Consider the following 17,647-nt stretch of genomic DNA (forward strand, 5'->3'; position numbering starts at 1 on the left):
GCGGAAAACCTGCTCCGAGAACTTCTGACGGTCCTTGTAGATCTCCTGGGCGGGGACAACGGGGCGGGGCTTAGCGGGGCGGGGCTTAGCAGGGCGGGGCTTAAATGGGTGGAGCTTAAATGGGCGGGGCTTAAATGGGCGGGGCTTAAGTGGAGTGTGGCTGAGCTGGGCAGGGTTTAAGTTGGGCGTTTAAATTGAGTGGGGCAGGGGTCACGGGGCGGGGCTTAGCAGGGTGGGGCTGAAAAGGGGCGGGGTTTAGCAAGGACAAACCCAAAGGGGTGGGGCTTAGCAGGGTGGGGCTTAAAAGGGGCGGGGCTTAGCAGGGAAGGACCCAAAAGGGGCGGGGCTTAGCAGGGTGTGACTTAAAAGGGGCGGGGGCTTAGCAGGGTGTGACAAAAGGGGCGGGGCTTAGTAGGGAAGACCCCCAAAGGGGCGGGGCTTAGCAGGGTGTGACTTAAAAGGGGCGGGACTTAGCAGAAGGGGCTGAAACGAGCTTAGGGTGGGGCTCAAGGGGGCGGGGCTTAACTGGGTGGGGCTCAAGGGGGCGAAGCTTGAAAGGGTGAGACTCAAAGGGGCGGGGCTTAGCAAGGAAAGAGACAAAGGGGCGGGGCTTAGACTGGGGCTCAAAGGGGCGGGGCTTAACAGGGTGTGGATTGAAGGGGTGGAGCTTGACCATGCAGGGCTTGAGAGGCGGGGCTTAGCACGGCGTGGCTCAAAGGGGCGGGGCTTAACAGGGTGGGGGTCAAAGAGGAGTTGCTGAGGGTGGGGCTCAAAGGGGCGGGGCTTAACAAGGCGGGACTCAAAGGGGCGGGGCTTCCTGGGAAGGGGCCCAAAGGGGTGGGGCTAAAATTGGGTGGGGCTCGGTGTGGTGGGGGCGGGGCTTAGCAGGGTGAGGCCCAAGGGGTGGGGCTTAAATTGGGTGGGACTTATCTGGGTGGAGCTGAAAGGGGCGGGGCCAAAAGGAGGCAGGGCTTAGCAGAGAAAGGGCAGGGGGCTGATGGGCGTGGCTTGTGCTGGGGGCGTGGTTTTGAAACTGGGGCGTGGCTTAAGAAGATTGGTATCAGGGTTAAGGGGGCGTGGCTTGAACCAAGTGGGCGTGGCTTGGGGGTGGGTGGGGCCAGGTGGGCGTGGCTCAGTTAAAGGGGTGTGGGTTGAACCAAGGGGGTGGAGCCAGCTGGGCGTGGTTTGATCCGGTGGGTGTGGCTTGATTCAGTGGGTGTGGCTTAGGAGTGGGTGGGGCTGGGGTGGGCGTGGCTTTCCTGAAGGGGTGTGGCCCGATGGGCGTGGTTTGTGTTTGTGGGTGTGGCTTGAGCCTGGTGCTCTGCTCAGGGGCTGGGGATGAGCCAAAGGGGCGTGGCTTAAGCGCTGGGGTGGAGCCAGGTGGGCGTGGCCTAAGGTGGGGGCAGTGCCCGAATTGCCAGGGGGCGTGGCCTGACCCTGGGGGCGTGGCTTGAGGCACGGGGTGGGGTCGGGTGGGCGTGGCTTTGAGCAGGGGCGGGGCCTATAATGGGGGATGGGCCTATGGGAGAGGCGGGGCTTAAAAGGGGCGGGGCCAGGGAATGAGATTCTTGTGCAGTGGGCGGAGCTTAAGCGAAATGCAGCATTTGGGGGTGTGGTTTCAGCAGTGGGCGTGGCCTGGACAGGGGGAGGGGCTTCTCAAGTGGCAGAGTTCATGGGTCAAATGGGGGAGGGGTCTCTTAAAGGGCCACACCCCATCCCAAAGGGGGTGGAGACCGGTTCCTCAAGGGGGCGTGTCCATCCATGTGGGCGTGGCCTCCTTTCAGGGCGTGGCTTCTGAGCCATCTCTTAAAGGCACCACATCCCACCCCAAGTTTGGGAAGGTTTTGGTTGGATCCCAGGTGGGTGTGGCTGCCTTGTGAGGGGCGTGGCTTCCCAGAAAGTGGGCGTGGCTCCTCCCAAGCCCCACCTCCACGGTCATGTGGGCCATGATGGCGCGCTGGTGGCCCTCCAGCGTCTCCAGGGCGATCTGGCCGATCTCGCTCTCCGACTTGCCCAGGAACATCTGGCAGGCGGCCGCCAGCATCTCCTTGTTCTGCCCCTGGATCTTCACCTGCGCCGGGGGCGGGGCCGGCGTCACCTGGAGACCCCTCCCAGCCACGCCCCGGGACCCCCCGAAATGCGCGCGGCCCCTTTAAGGGCGTCGGCGCGGTGTTGCCCTTTTAAGAGGTGGGAAGCACGGCAGGGTGGGGAATTTTTGAGAGATTTTGGGGCGGATTTTTGAGGGGATTTTTGGGGAATTTTTGAGGGATTTTTAAAGGATTTTTGAGAGATTTTGGGGGGGATTTTTGAGGCATTTTAAAGGGAATTTGAGGTGGAATTTTGGAGGATTTTTGAGAGATTTTGGAGCAGAATTTTGGGAAAATTCTGAGGGATTTTGGGGTGGATTTTTTTTAGGATTTTTGGGGAATATTTAGGGAATTTCTGGGAATTTTTGAGAGATTTTGGGGCGGATTTTTGAGGGGATTTTTGGGGAATTTTTGATGGATTTTTAAGGGGATTTTTAAAGGATTTTTGAGAGATTTTGGGGGGATTTTTGAGGCATTTTTAAGGGATTTTGCAGTGGAACTTTGGAGGATTTTTGAGAGATTTTGGGGGGATTTTTGGAGGATTTTTAAGGGATTTTGGGGCAGAATTTTGGGGAAATTTTGAGGGATTTTGGGGTGGATTTTTTAGGAGTTTTGAGGGATTTGGGGGGGATTTTTGAGGCATTTTTAAGGGATTTTGCGGTGGAACTTTGGAGGATTTTTGAGAGATTTTGGGGGGATTTTTGGAGGATTTTTAAGGGATTTTGGGGCAGAATTTTGGGGAATTTTTGAGGGATTTTTGGGGAATTTTAGAGGGATTTTGGGGGGATTTTTGAGGGGGCTTGGGGGTCCCCCCAGACCCATTTTTGGGGGGATCCCCACCACCAAGGGGTTTTAAAGGGATTTTAAGGGTTTTTAAAGGGGTTCTGTGAAAGGTTTAAAAGGTTTTTTTTAAAGGGTTTTAAAGGTGTTTTAAAGGGTTTTAAAGGGTTTTTAAAAAGGGGTTTTAAAGGGTTTCTTTAAAGGGTTTTAAAGGGTTTTTTAGGGTTTTTAAAATGGGTTTAAAAACGGGTTTTAAAGGGTTTTTTAAAGGGCTTTTTAAAGGGTTTTAAAGGTGTTTTAAAGGTTTTTTAAAAGGGTTTAAAAGGGCTTTTTTTTAGGGTTTTTAAAACGGTTTTAAAATGGTTTTTTTTAAGAGTTTTAAAAGATTTTTAAAGGGTTTTAAAGGTGTTTTAGAAGGATTTTTTAAGGATTTTTTTAAAGGGTTTTAAAGGTTTGTTAAAAGGGTTTAAAAAGGTTTTTAAAGGGGTTTTGTGAAAGGTTTAAAAGGGTTTTTTTAAAGGGTTTTAAAAGGTTTTGAATAATTTTTAAAGGGTTTTTAAAGAGTTTTTAAAAAAGGTTTTTAAAAGGATTTTTAAAAAATTTTAAAAGCTTTTAAAGTTTTTTTTAGGGTTTTAAAAACTGTTTTTAAAACGGTTTTTAAAGGGTTTTAAAGTTTTTTTTTTAAGAGCTTTAAAAGGTTTTTAAAGGGTTTTAAAGGTGTTTTAAAGGGTTTTTAAAAAGGGTTTTTAAAGGGTTTTAAGTCACATTTTAAAGGGTTTTAAAGGGTATTTTAAAAGATTTTTAAAAGATTTTTTAAAGGGTTTTTAAAGGGGTTTTTAAAGGGGTTTTAAAGGTTTTTTAAAAAGGTTTAAAAGGGATTTTAAGGGTTTTTAAAGGGGTTTTGTGAAAGGTTTAAAAGGGTTTTTTTAAAGGGTTTTAAAAGGTTTTAAAGAATTTTTAAAGGGTTTTTAAAGAGTTTTTAAAAAAGGTTTTTAAAAGGATTTTTTAAAGAATTTTAACAGTTTTTTAAACGTTTTTAAAGGGTTCTAAAGGGTCCTTAAAAAGATTTTTAACAGGAATTACAAGAAGGTTTTAGAGGGGTTTTAAAGAATTATTTAAAGTGATTTAAAGTGTTTTTAAGGGTTTTTAAAGAGTTTTAAAGGATTTTTTAAAGTGTTTTTAAAGGCTTTTTAAACAGAGTTTTTAAAAGTCGTTAAAGGGTTTTATAAAGAGTTTAAAACAATTTTTAAAAGTTTTTTTTCCAAGAGTTTTGAAGTGTTTTTTAAAGGTTTTTGAAAAGGTTTTAAAGGGATTTTTAAAAGGGTTTTAAAACGCTTTTTCAAGGTTTTTGAAAGGGTTTTAAAGGGGTTTTTAACAGGAATTACAAGAAGGTTTTAGAGGGGTTTTAAAGAATTATTTAAAGTGATTTAAAGTGTTTTTAAGGGTTTTTAAAGAGTTTTAAAGGATTTTTTAAAGTGTTTTTAAAGGCTTTTTAAACAGAGTTTTTAAAAGTCGTTAAAGGGTTTTATAAAGAGTTCAAAACAATTTTTAAAAGTTTTTTTTCCAAGAGTTTTGAAGTGTTTTTTAAAGGTTTTTGAAAAGGTTTTAAAGGTTTTTTTTAAAAGGGTTTTAAAACGGTTTTTCAAGGTTTTTGAAAGGGTTTTAAAGGGGTTTTATGGGATTTTAAAGGGTTTTTAAAGGGTTTTAAGGTGTTTTAAAGGGGTTTAAGGGTTTTTTTATGGGATTTTAAAACGTTTTTAAGGGGTTTTAAAGGATTTTAAATGGTTTTCATAGGACTTTAAAGCATTTTTAAAGGTTTTTAAGAAATTTTTAAGGGGTTTAAGGGGTTTTTATAGGATTTTAATGTTTTTTGAAGGGTTTTTAAAGGGTTTTAAAGACATTTAAAGGGTTTTTATATGACTTTAAAGCATTTTTAAACGGTTTTTAAGGGGCTTTAAAGGGGTTTAAAGGGTTTTTATAGGATTTTAAAGGGTTTTTAAAGGGCTTTTAAAGGGTTTTTAAGGGGTTTTAAAGGGATTTAAAGGGTTTTTATAGGACTTCAGAACATTTTTAAAGGGTTTTTAAAGGGTTTTAAAGAGCTTTAAAGGGTTTTTCTAGGATTTTAGAGCATTTTTAAAAGGTTTTAAAGGTGTTTTAAAGGGTTTTAAAGGGTTTTTATAGGATTTTAAAGGGGTTTTAAAAGGTTTTAAAGGGGTTTTAAAGGTGTTTAAAGGGTTTTTATAGGACTGTAAAACATTTTTAAAGGTTTTTAAGGGTTTTAATAGGATTTTAAAACGTTTTTGAAGGTTTTTAAGGGGTTTTAAGAGGCCTTAAAAGGTTTTTATAGGATTTTGAAGCATTTTTGAAGGTTTTTAAAGGGTTTTTATAGGATTTTAAAGCGTTTTTAAAGGGTTTTTAAGGGGTTTTAAAGGGTTTTTTTAGGATTTTAAAACATTTTAAAGGGTTTTTAACGGGTTTGAAAGAGCTTTAAATGTTTTTTATAGGATTTTAAAATGTTTTTAAAGGGTTTTAAAGGGGTTTAAAGGGTTTTTAAGGGCTTTAAAGAGTTTTGAAAAGGTTTTAAAGTGTTTTTATAGGGTTTTAAAAGCTTTTTAAAGGAGTTTTAAAGGGCTTTAGAGGTCTTTTTTTAAAAGGCTTTAAAGGGTTTTTATAGGGTTTTAAAACATTTTAAAGGGTTTTTAAAGTGGTTTAAAGGGGTTTTATGGGATTTTAAAGCGTTTTTAAAGGGGCTTAAAGGGTTCTTAAAGGATTTAAAAACATTTTTAAAGGTTTTTAAGCGGTTTTAAAGAGCTTTATAGGGTTTTTATAGATTTTGAAGTGTTTTTAAGGGGTTTTTAAAGGGTTTTTAAAGGGTTTTTAAGGGCTTTAAAGGGTTTTAATAGGATTTTAAAACGTTTTTAAAGGATTTTAGATGGTTTTATAGGACTTTAAAGCATTTTTAAAGGTTTTTAAGGGGTTTTAAAGGATTTTAGAGGGGTTTAGAGGGTTTTTATAGGATGTTAAAGTGCTTTTAAAGCGTTTTTAAAGGGCTTTTAAAGGGTTTTTAAAGGGGTTTAAAGGGTTTTTATAGGATTTTAAAGCGTTTTTAAAGGGTTTTTAAGGGGTTTCCCCCCTCAATGATTTTTCGGGCTCCCCACCACCCCCAGCCCCTTTTCAAGGGGGGTTTCCCCTCCCCTCTCAGGGGTTTGGGGATCCCCAAAACTTTTAAGTTTGAAAGTTCCTTTTAAGGGATCCCTCAAACGCCCCTTTTTAAAAGGGTCTTTACCCCTTTAAATGTTCCGGGTGGGCCCCACCGCTCCAAACCCCCTTTAAAGGGCTCCTCCCCTCCCCCCCCGCTTTGTTTGGTGCTTCCCGCCACCATCGCCGCTTTAAGAACGACATCGGGTGGGCCCCACCAGAACCTCACTTAAAAGGGCAACGCCAGCGTGGTTGGTTCGGGCAAGGGAAGCCCGGGGGGGTTTTGGGGGGTCCCGAGGGGGATTTGGGGGGTCCCGAGGGGAATTTGGGGGGTCCCGGGGGGGTTTGGGGGGTCCCGGGGGGGTTTTAGGGGGTCCCAGGGGGAATTTGGGGGGTCCCGGGGGGGTTTTAGGGGGTCCCAGGGGGAATTTGGGGGGTCCCAGGGGGAATCTGGGGGGTCCCGGGGGGGTTTTAGGGGGTCCCAGAGGGATTTTGGGGGTCCCAGAGGGATTTTGGGGGTTCCCAGAGAGATTTTGGGGGGTCCCAGAGGGGTTTGGGGGGTTCCCAGAGGGGATTTGGGGCTTCCCAGAGAGATTTTGGGGGTCCCAGAGAGATTTTGGGGGTCCCAGAGGGGTTTTGGGGGTCCCAGAGGAATTTTGGGGGTTCCAGGGGGGATTTGGGGGGTCCCGGGGGGATTTGGGGGTTCCCAGAGGGGATTTGGGGGTTCCCAGAGAGATTTTGGGGGTTCCCAGAGAGATTTTGGGGGGTCCCAGAGGGATTTTGGGGGGTCCCAGATGGATTTTGGGGTTCCCAGATGGATTTTGGGGGGTCCCAGAGGGATTTTGGGGGGTCCCAGAGGGATTTTGGGGGTCCCAGAGGGATTTTGGGGGTCCCAGAGGGATTTTGGGGGTTCCAGGGGGGATTTGGGGGGTCCCGGGGGGATTTGGGGGTCCCAGAGGGGTTTTGGGGGTTCCCAGAGAGATTTTGGGGGTTCCCAGAGGGATTTTGGGGGTTCCAGGGGGGATTTGGGGGGTCCCAGGGGGATTTGGGGGGTCCCAGAGGGGTTTTGGGGGTCCCAGAGAGATTTTGGGGGTCCCAGAGGGGTTTTGGGGGTTCCAGGGGGGATTTGGGGGGTCCCAGAGAGATTTTGGGGGTCCCAGAGGGGTTTTGGGGGTTCCAGGGGGGATTTGGGGGTCCCAGAGGGGATTTGGGGGGTCCCAGAGGGGTTTTGGGGGTCCCAGAGGGGATTTGGGGGTCCCAGAGGGATTTTGGGGGTTCCAGGGGGGATTTGGGGGGTCCCGGGGGGAATTTGGGGGGTCCAGGAGGGGATTTTGGAGGGATTTTGGGGGGATTTTGGGGGGAATTTCTGGGGTTCTCTTGGGGGATTTTGGGGGCTTCAGATGGGGAAATTTGGGGGGATTCTTGGAAGATTTTTGGGTTTTTTTTGGGGGTTCTGCTGGGAGAGTTTCAGGGGTCCAGGAGGGGATTTTGGGGGAGAATTTGGGGAGATTTTGGGGAGATTTTTTTCAGTTCTGATGAGGGATTTTAGGGGGTCAGAAGTGGATTTTTTGTGGGATTTGTGGGGGTTCAGGAGGGGCTTTTTGGGGAATTCTTGGGAGAATTTTAGGGGGATTTTTGGGGAATTTTTGAGGGATTTGGGGGGGATTTTTGGGGAATTTTTGAGGGATTTGGGGGGGATTTTTGGGGAATTTTTGAGGGATTTGGGGGGGATTTCGGGGAATTTTGAGGGATTTTGGGAGGATTTTTGGGGAATTTTTGAGGATTTTTTTTGGATTTTTTAGGATTTTGGGGGGATTTTTGAGGCATTTTTAAGGGATTTTGGGGTGGATTTTTTTAAGATTTTGGGGGGGATTTTTGGGGAATTTTTGAAGCATTTTGGGGGGATTTTTGAGGGATTTTGGGGGGATTTATTGGGAATTTTTGTGATATTTTGGGAGGAGTTTTGGAGGATTTTTGAGGATTTTGGGGGGATTTTTGGAGGATTTTTGAAGTATTTTTGGGGAATTTTTAAGGGATTTTGGGGAGGATTTTTGGGGAATTTTTGAGAGATTTTGGGGGAATTTTTGAGGGATTTTTGGGATTTTTAGAGGATTTTTGAGTTATTTCGGGGGGTTTTTTGAGAAATTTTTGGAGAATTTTTGAGAGATTTTGGAAGGGAATTTTCGAGAATTTTTGAGATATTTTGGAAGGGAATTTTCCAGGATTTTTGAGGGATTTTGTGGGGAATTTTAGAGGATTTTTGAGGGATTTTTGTGGGAATTTTTGGGGAATTTTTGAGGGATTTTGGGGGAATTTTGGAGAGATTTTTGTGGGGAGTTTTAAAGGATTTTTGAGGGATTTTGGGGAATTTTGAGGGATTTTGGGGGGAGATTTGGAGGATTTTTGAGGGATTTTGGAAGGGAATTATAGAGGATTTTTGAGGGATTTTGGGGAATTTTTGAGGGATTTTGGGGAATTTTTGAGGGATTTTGGGGGGATTTTTTGGGATTTTTGAGGGATTTTGGGGGAATTTTTGGAGAATTTTTGTGGGATTTTGGGGGGAGCTTCGGAGGATTTTTGAGGGATTTTGAGGGGGATTTTTGGAGGATTTTTAAGGGATTTTTGGGGGGGTATTTTTAGGATTTTTCAGGGATTTTGGGGGGGATTTTTGGGAATTTTTGAGGGATTTTGGGGGAATTTCGGAGGGATTTTGGGGGGGATTTTGGGGGGATTTTGGGGGAATTTTGGAGAGATTTTTGTGGGGAGTTTTAAAGGATTTTTGAGGGATTTTGGGGAATTTTGAGGGATTTTGGGGGGAGATTTGGAGGATTTTTGAGGGATTTTGAGGGGGATTTTTGGGGAACTTTTTGGAGATTTTTGTGGGGATTTTTTTAGGATTTTTGAGGGATTTTGGGGGGGATTTTTGGGGAATTTTTGAGGGATTTTTGGGGAATTTTTGGAGGGATTTTGGGGGGATTTTTGAGGGATTTTGGGGGATTTTTGAGAGATTTTTGAGGGATTTTTGGGGAATTTTTGAGGGATTTTGGGGTAAGTTTTGAGGGATTTTGGGGGATTTGGGGGGAATTTTTTTGAGATTTTTGGAGGGGGATTTTTAGAAAATTTTTAAGGGATTTTTGGGGGGATTTTTTTAGGATTTTTGAGGGATTTTGGGGGGGATTTTTGAGGGATTTTGGGGGGATATTGGGGGAATTTTTGGGAGATTTTTGTGGGGATTTTTTAAAGGATTTTTGAGGGATTTTGGGGAATTTTTGAGGGATTTTCGGGGGGATTTTTGGGGGGGTTTTTTTAGGATTTTTCAGGGATTTTTGGGGGGGATTTTTGGGGAATTTTTGAGGGATTTTGGGGTAAGTTTTGAGGGATTTTGGGGGGAATTTTGGGGGAATTTTTTTGAGATTTTTGTGGGGATTTTTAGAAAATTTTTGAGGGATTTTGGGGGGGATTTTTTAGGATTTTTGAGGGATTTTGGGGAGGGATTTTGGGGGGATATTGGGGGAATTTTTGAGAGATTTTTGTGGGGATTTTTAAAGGATTTTTGAGGGATTTTGGGGATTTTTTGAGGGATTTTCGGGGGAGCTTCGGAGGATTTTTGAGGGATTTTGAGGGGGATTTTTGGGGGATTTTTAAGCGAGTTTTGGGGGGGCTTTTTTAGGGTTGTTCACGCATCTTGGGGGGATTTTTGGGGAATTTTTGAGGGATTTTTGGGGAATTTTTGAGGGATTTTTAGAAAATTTTTGAGGGATTTTGGGGGGGATTTTTTAGGATTTTTGAGGGATTTTTGGGGAATTTTTGAGGGATTTTGGGGTAAGTTTTGAGGGATTTTGGGGGGATATTGGGGGAATTTTTTTGAGATTTTTGGGGGGGATTTTTAGAAAATTTTTGAGGGATTTTGGGGGGGATTTTTTAGGATTTTTGGGGGATTTTGGGGGGGATTTTGGGGGGATTTTGGGGGAATTTTGGAGAGATTTTTGTGGGGAGTTTTAAAGGATTTTTGAGGGATTTTGGGGAATTTTTGAGGGATTTTCAGGGGGATTTTTGGGGGGGTTTTTTTTAGGATTTTTGAGGGATTTTGGGGGGGATTTTGGGGGGATATTGGGGGGATTTTTGGGAGATTTTTGGGGGGGATTTTTAGAAAATTTTTGAGGGATTTTGGGGGGGATTTTTTAGGATTTTTGAGAGATTTTGGGGAATTTCGGAGGGATTTTGGGGGGGATTTTGGGGGGATATTGGGGGAATATTTGGGAGATTTTGGGGGGGATGTTTAGATGATTTTTGAGGGATTTTGTGGAGGGTTTTTGAGGGATTTTGGGGGGGATTTCGGAGGGATTTTGGGGTGTTCAGGAGGGCATTTTTGGGTTGCCTGGGGTTTACCTGGGCCATCCCGGCGACGGAGATGGGCACCGCGTGGCGGGAGTAAACCTTCTCGCTGCGCACCGGCAGCGTCAGCGTGTTCAGGGAGATCCTGGGGGGTCCGGGGGGGTCACCCCAAATCTGGGGGGACCCCCCCCCGAACCCCAAAATTCCACACCCCCCCCCCCGGGCCCCTCCTCACCTCTGGATCTGCTGCAGGCACGGGATCACCAAAACCCGGCCCCCCGCCACCATCACCGGGGGGCTGCGGCAGAAACCTGGGGGGACCCCAAAATACCGGGGGTCACCCCAAAATACCGGGGGGGACCCCAAAATACCGGGGGTCACCCCAAAATACCGGGGGTCACCCCAAAATACCGGGGAGTGACCCCAAAATACCGGGGGGGGGGACCCCAAAATACCGGGGGGGGGACCCCAAAATACCGGGGGTCACCCCAAAATACCGGGGGGGACCCCAAAATACCGGGGAGTGACCCCAAAATACCGGGGGGGGACCCCAAAATACCGGGGGTCACCCCAAAATACCGGGGGGGGACCCCAAAATACCGGGGGTCACCCCAAAATACCGGGGGGGACCCCAAAATACCGGGGGTCACCCCAAAATACCGGGGGGGACCCCAAAATACCGGGGGTCACCCCAAAATACCGGGGGTCACCCCAAAATACCGGGGAGTGACCCCAAAATACCGGGGAGGACCCCAAAATACCGGGGGGGGACCCCAAAATACCGGGGGGGGACCCCAAAATACCGGGGGGACCACAAAAACCGGGGTGGGGACCCCGAAATCCCATGGGGGGAACCCAAAAACCGGCGGGGGGGACCCCAAAAACTGGGGGGGACCCCAAAATACCGGGGGGGACCACAAAAACCCGGGTGGGGACCCCAAAAACGGGAGGGGAACCCCAAAATACCGGGGGGCCACAAAAACCCGGGTGGGGACCCCAAAATACTGGGGGTGACTCCAAAATACCGGAGGTGACCCCAAAAACCATGGTGGGGACCCCGAAATACCGAGGGGGAACCCCAAAATCCCAGGGGTGACCCCAAAATCCCAGGGGTGACCCCAAAATACCGAGGGTGACCCCTAAATCTCGGGTGGGGACCCCGAAATACCGGAGGGGGCCCCAAAATCCCGGGGGGGGGACACGGGGAAACCCCCAGGAATCCCCAGGAGGGATTTGGGGGGGTCCCAGGTGAACTTGAGGGTGAATTTTGGGGGTCCCGAATGGATTTGGGGGATTTTTGGGGGGCCCTGGGTGGGGTTTTGGGGGTCCCAGGTGGATTTTAGGGTGAATTTAGGGGATTTTGGGGTCCCCGAGTGGATTTTGGGAAGTCCCAGGTGGGGTTTTGGGGGTCCCAGGTGGATTTTAGGGTGAATTTAGGGGATTTTGGGGTCCCCGAGTGGATTTTGGGAGGTCCCAGGTGGATTTTGAGGGTTTTGGGGTCCCTGAATGGATTTTTGGGGGGTCCCAGGTGAAATTTAGGGGGTCCCAGGTGGATTTTAGGGTGAATTTAGGGGATTTTGGGGGGTTCCAGGTGGATTTTTGGGGGTCCCAGGTGGATTTTGGGGTGGATTTGGGGGATTTTGGGGTCCCTGAGGGGATTTTGGGGAGTTCCAGGTGGGGTTTTGGGGGTCCCAGGTGGATTTTAGGGTGAATTTAGGGGATTTTGGGGTCCCTGAGGGGATTTTGGGAGGTCCCAGGTGGATTTTGGGGTGGATTTGGGGGATTTTGGGGTCCCTGAATGGATTTTGGCAGGTTCCAGGTCGGGTTTGGGGGCTCCGGGGGGATTTCCAGGAGTTTTTTGGGGGATTCTGGAGGTTCCTGGAGGGATTTTGGAGGGAATTCTGGGGGTTCCCAGGAGATTTTGGGGGTTCCCAGAAGGGTTTTTGGGGGGGTTCTGGGGGGTTTGAGAATATTTTCGGGGATCCCAGGATTTTGGGGGGAATTTTGGGGGTTCCCGGGAGTTTTTGGGGGATTTTGGGGGTTCCCCGGGCCCCCCGGACTCACCCGACACCACCATGGCCTCGTTGGGGCCGCAGGTGAAGAACATCGCGGCGGGGGAGCCCCGGGGATCGATCGGGATCGATCGGGATCGATCGGAACCGATCGGAACCGATCGATCCCGACCCGCGACCGCCGCCCCAATCCCGGCAGCCCCCGCGCGCGCCACTCCCTCAGCGCGGTGACGTCACACAAAACGCCGCATCCCATTGGCTGTCGTGACAGGGGTCGGGAAGGCAAGGTCTAGTCTACCTGGCAACTCGTGACGTCACGGCGTTCCCGGCGGTCTATTGGCTGCGCCGCGCCGGGGTCGGACTTCCGTGTTTTCCACGGAAAATGAGCGATTTCAGACCGGGATGAACCAGGAGGGGAGTGACGGGGACTGGGGAGCTCCAGAGCGTGGCCGGGTCGTGGTCATCTCATGGTCATCTCATGGCCATCTCATGGTCATCTCATGGTCATCTCATGGTCATCTCATGGTCACCTCATGGTCATCCCAGGGTCAACTCATGGCCACATTCATACCATGGTCATCTCATAGCCATGGTTGTGTCATGCTCAGAATCATCTCATGGTCACGGTCATGTCCTGAGCACCAGCATCTCCTGCTCATGGTCATCTCATGGTCATCTCATGATGAGCTCAGGGTCATCTCATGGTCAGGATCACGTTATGGTCATGGTCATGTCGTGGTCATTTCTTGGTCACAACACCACTCCCACCGTCAGCTTACGGTCATCATCATGTCGTGGTCACAGTCATGGGCATTTCTTGATAACCTCATGGCCATGGCTGTGTCATGGTCATCTCATGGTCACCTCAAGATCCTGACCACCACGTGGTTGTGTCATGGTCATCTCATGGTCACAGTCCTCTCGTGCTCATAGTCATGGTCATGGTCATCTCACCATCATCTCTTGGTCTCAATATCTTATGTTCGTGGTCAGCTTGCCGTAGTGGTCATCTCATGGTTGCCTCATGGTCATGGTCATCTCGTGGTCATGGTCAACTCCTTATCACCATCATCTCATCATCGTGGTCACCCCATGGTCACAATCATTTCACAGCCATGGTCATATTGTGGTCACCTCATGGTCATCTCTTAATCCAAATCATCTCATGCTCATGGTTGTGTCATGGTCATTGCATGGTCATGGTCATCTCATGGTCTAAATCACCTCATACCACAGGTGTGTCATGGTCATCTCATGGTCATCTCATGGTCATTTCATGGGCATCTCATGGTGATCTCATGGCCAAAATCACATCGCGGTCATCTTACAGTCGTGGTTGTGTCACAGTCATGGTTATTCCATGGTCGTGGTCATCTCATTGTAATGACCATCTCATGGTCTTGATCACCACATGGCCATGCTGTGCTGTGGTCATCTCTTGGTCATCTCTTGGCCATCTCTAGATCACAATCACCACATGCTCATGGTCATCTCATGGTCATCTTCTGCTCATGCTCATCTCATTGTTACCTCATGGTCATCTCATGGGCAGCTCGTGGCCACAATCACATCATGGTCACCTCACAGCTGAGGTTGTGTCATGGCCATGGTTATCTCTTGGTCAGCTCATAGTCAGAATCATGTCATGATCTCGGTCATTTCATGGTTGTGGTTGTATCATGGTCATGGTCATGGTCATCCCAGGGTCAACTCATGGCCACATTCATACCATGGTCATCTCATAGCCATGGTTGTGTCATGGTCAGAATTATCTCATGGTCACGGCCATGTCCTGAGCACCAGCATCTCCTGCTCATGGTCAAGATCACGTTAAGGTCATGGTCGTGTCGTGGTCATTTCTTGGTCGCAACACCACGCCCATGGTCAGCTCACAGTCATCATCATGTCATGGTCAAGGTCATGGGCATTTCCTGATGACCTCATGGCCATGGCTGTGTCATGGTCATCTCATGGTCACCTCATGATCCTGACCACCATGTGGCTGTGTCATGGTCATCTCATGGTCACACTCCTCTCATGGTTACAGTCATGGTCATCTCATGGTCATCTCTTCATCTCAATATCTCATGCTCATGGTCATCTGACAGTCGTAGCTGTGTCATCATCACAGTCATGGGCATTTCCTGATCACCATCATCTCATGCTCATGGTCAATTCGCCATCATGGTAATTTCATGGTTGCCTCATGGTCATGGTCATCTCGTGGTCATGGTCCTCTCCTTATCACCATCATCTCATCATCGTGGTCACCCCATGGTCACAATCATTTCACAGCCACGGTCATATTGTGGTCACCTCATGGTCATCTCTTAATCCCAATCATCTCATGCTCATGGTTGTGTCATGGTCATTGCATGGTCATGGTCATCTCATGGTCTAAATCACCTCATACCACAGGTGTGTCATGGTCATCTCATGGTCACCTCATGGTCACAATCACATCACTGTCATCTTACAGTCGTGGTTGTGTCACAGTCATGGTTATTCCATGGTCGTGGTCATCTCATTGTAATGACCATCTCATGGTCTTGATCACCACATGGCCATGCTGTGCTGTGGTCATCTCTTGGTCACAATCACCACCTGCTCACGGTCATGTCATGGTCATCTCCTGCTCATGGTCATCTCATGGTCAGCTTGTGGCCACAATCACATCATGGTCACCTCACAGCTGTGCTTGTGTCATGGGCATGGTTATCTCTTGGTCAGCTCATAGTCAGAATCATGTCATGATCTCGATCATTTCACGGTTGTGCTTGTATTATGGTCACAGTCATGGTTATCTCATGGCCTTGACCACCACATGGCCATGGTTGTGTTGTGGTCATGTCTCGGTCATCACATGCTCATGGTCACCCCATGGTCATGGTCGTGTCATGGTCACATTCATGGTCATCTCACTGTAATGGTCATTCTATGATCATGGGTGTGTCATGGTCATGATAATCTCACGATCATCTCATGGTCACCTCATGGTCACCGTCATCTCACTGTAGGGGTCATCTCACAGTCACCTCATGATCATGGTCACACATGGCCATGGTGTGTTCTGATCATCTCATGGTCATCTCTTGGTCACAATCATCTCATGTTCATGGTCACCTCACAGGCATGGTCATCTCATTGTAATGGTCATCCCATGATCATGGTCATTCCATGGCCATTGTTGTGTCATGGTCACGGTCATTGCATGGTTATGGTCATTTTATGATCATCTCATGATCAACTCATTTGCCACCATCTTATCATGGTCATCTCTCAGTGGTGGTTGGATCATGGTCACGGTTATCTCATGATCACAGTCATCTCATGGTCATGGTCATTTCCTGATAGTCATCATCTCATCCTCTCAGTCATCTCATTGTCATGGTCATCTCATGGTCACAATCACATCATGGTCATCTCATGGTCAACTCATGGCCAATCATAAAATGGTCATTTCATGGTTGTGGTTGTGTCATGGTCATGGTCATTTCATGGTCATTTCATGGTCAGCTCATGGTCATCTCATGGTCAGCTCATGGTCAGTTCATGGTCATCTCATGGTCACAATCACATCATGGTCATCTCATGGTCAACTCATGGCCAATCATAAAATGGTCATTTCATGGTTGTGGTTGTGTCATGGTCATGGTCATTTCATGGTCATTTCATGGTCAGCTCATGGTCATCTCATGGTCAGCTCATGGTCAGCTCATGGTCATCCCAGGGTCAACTCATGGCCACATTCATACCATGGTCATCTCATAGCCATGGTTGTGTCATGGTCTGAATCATCTCATGGTCACAGTCATGTCCTGAGCCTCAGCATCTCCTGCTCATGGCCAAGATCACGTTATGGTCATGGCTGTGTCATTGTCATTTCTTGGTTGCAACACCACGCCCATGGTCAGCTCACAGTCATCACCAGGTCATGGTCACAGTCATGGACATTTCTTGATGACCTCATGGCCATGGCTGTGTCATGGTCATCTCATGGTCACACTCCTCTCATGGTCATGGTCATGGTCATCTCATGGTCATCTCTTGGTCTCAATATCTCATGTTTGTGATCATCTCACAGTCGTAGTTGTGTCATCATCACAGTCATGCTCATTTCCTGATTGCCATCATCTCATGCTCATGGTCAATTTGCCATCATGGTAATTTCATGATTGCCTCATGGTCATGGTCATCTCGTGGTCATGGTCCTCTCCTTATCACCATCATCTCATGATCGCAGTCACCCCCATGGTCACAATCATTTCACAGCCATGGTCATATTGTGGTCACCTCATGGTCATCTCTTGATCCCAATCATCTCATGCTCATGGTTGTGTCATGGTCATTGCATGGTCATGGTCATCTCATGGTCTCAATCACCTCATACCACAGGTGTGTCATGGTCATCTCATGGTCACCTCATGGCCACAATCACATCACTGTCATCTTACAGTCGTGGTTGTGTCACAGTCATGGTTATTCCATGGTTGTGGTCTTCTCACTGAAATGACCATCTCATGGTCTTGATCACCACATGGCCATGGTGTGCTGCAGTCATCTCTTGGTCATCTCTTGGTCACAAGCACCACCTGCTCACGGTCATGTCATGGTCATCTCCTGCTCATGGTCATCTCATTGTTACCTCATGGTTATCTCTTGGTCAGCTCATAGTCAGAATCATGTCATGATCTCGGTCATTTCATGGTTGTGGTTGTATTATGGTCACAGTCATGGTCATCTCATGGCCTTGATCACCACATGGCCATGCTTGCGGTGTGGTCATGTCTTGGTCACAGCCATCACATGCTCATGGTCACCCCATGGTCATGGTCGTGTCATGGTCACATTCACGGTCATCTCACTGTAATGGTCATCTTATGATCATGGGTGTGTCATGGTCATGATAATCTCACGATCATCTCATGGTCACCTCATGCTTACAGTCATCTCACTGTAATGGTCATGTCTCAGTCACCTCACGATCATGGTCACACATGGCCATGGTGTGTTCTGATCATCTCATGGTCATCTCTTGGTCACAATCATCTCATGTTCTTGGTCACCTCACAGTCATGGTCATCTCATTGTAATGGTCATCCCATGATCATGGTCATTCCATGGCCATTGTTGTGTCATGATCACAGTCATGGTCATTGCATGGTTATGGTCATTTTATGATCATCTCATGATCAACTCATTTGCCACAATCATATCATGGTCATCTCTCAGTGG

At 47.3% G+C, this 17,647-nt stretch overlaps 1 protein-coding gene and 1 non-coding gene across 2 annotated transcripts in view; one reads left to right on the plus strand and one right to left on the minus strand.

Moving 5' to 3' along the window:
* The window catches only part of LOC148182324 (serine/threonine-protein kinase PAK 3-like), a 226,917-nt gene that overhangs the window by 133,039 nt on the left and 76,231 nt on the right, over nt 1-17,647 (plus strand). The gene's annotated exons all lie outside the window — the stretch shown is intronic.
* Nucleotides 10,447-12,597, minus strand: LOC102109456 (uncharacterized). Its single transcript, XR_015774791.1, has 3 exons — nt 12,465-12,597; nt 10,636-10,711; nt 10,447-10,545 (listed from the first exon to the last, which is right to left on the minus strand). It is a non-coding gene; the product is annotated as an uncharacterized LOC102109456 (transcript).

Source organism: Pseudopodoces humilis, chromosome 33 (genome assembly GCF_049639895.1).
Source record: "Pseudopodoces humilis isolate 2021_Gansu_Grassland_sample_001 chromosome 33, ASM4963989v1, whole genome shotgun sequence".
Classification (NCBI taxonomy): Eukaryota; Metazoa; Chordata; class Aves; order Passeriformes; family Paridae; genus Pseudopodoces; species Pseudopodoces humilis.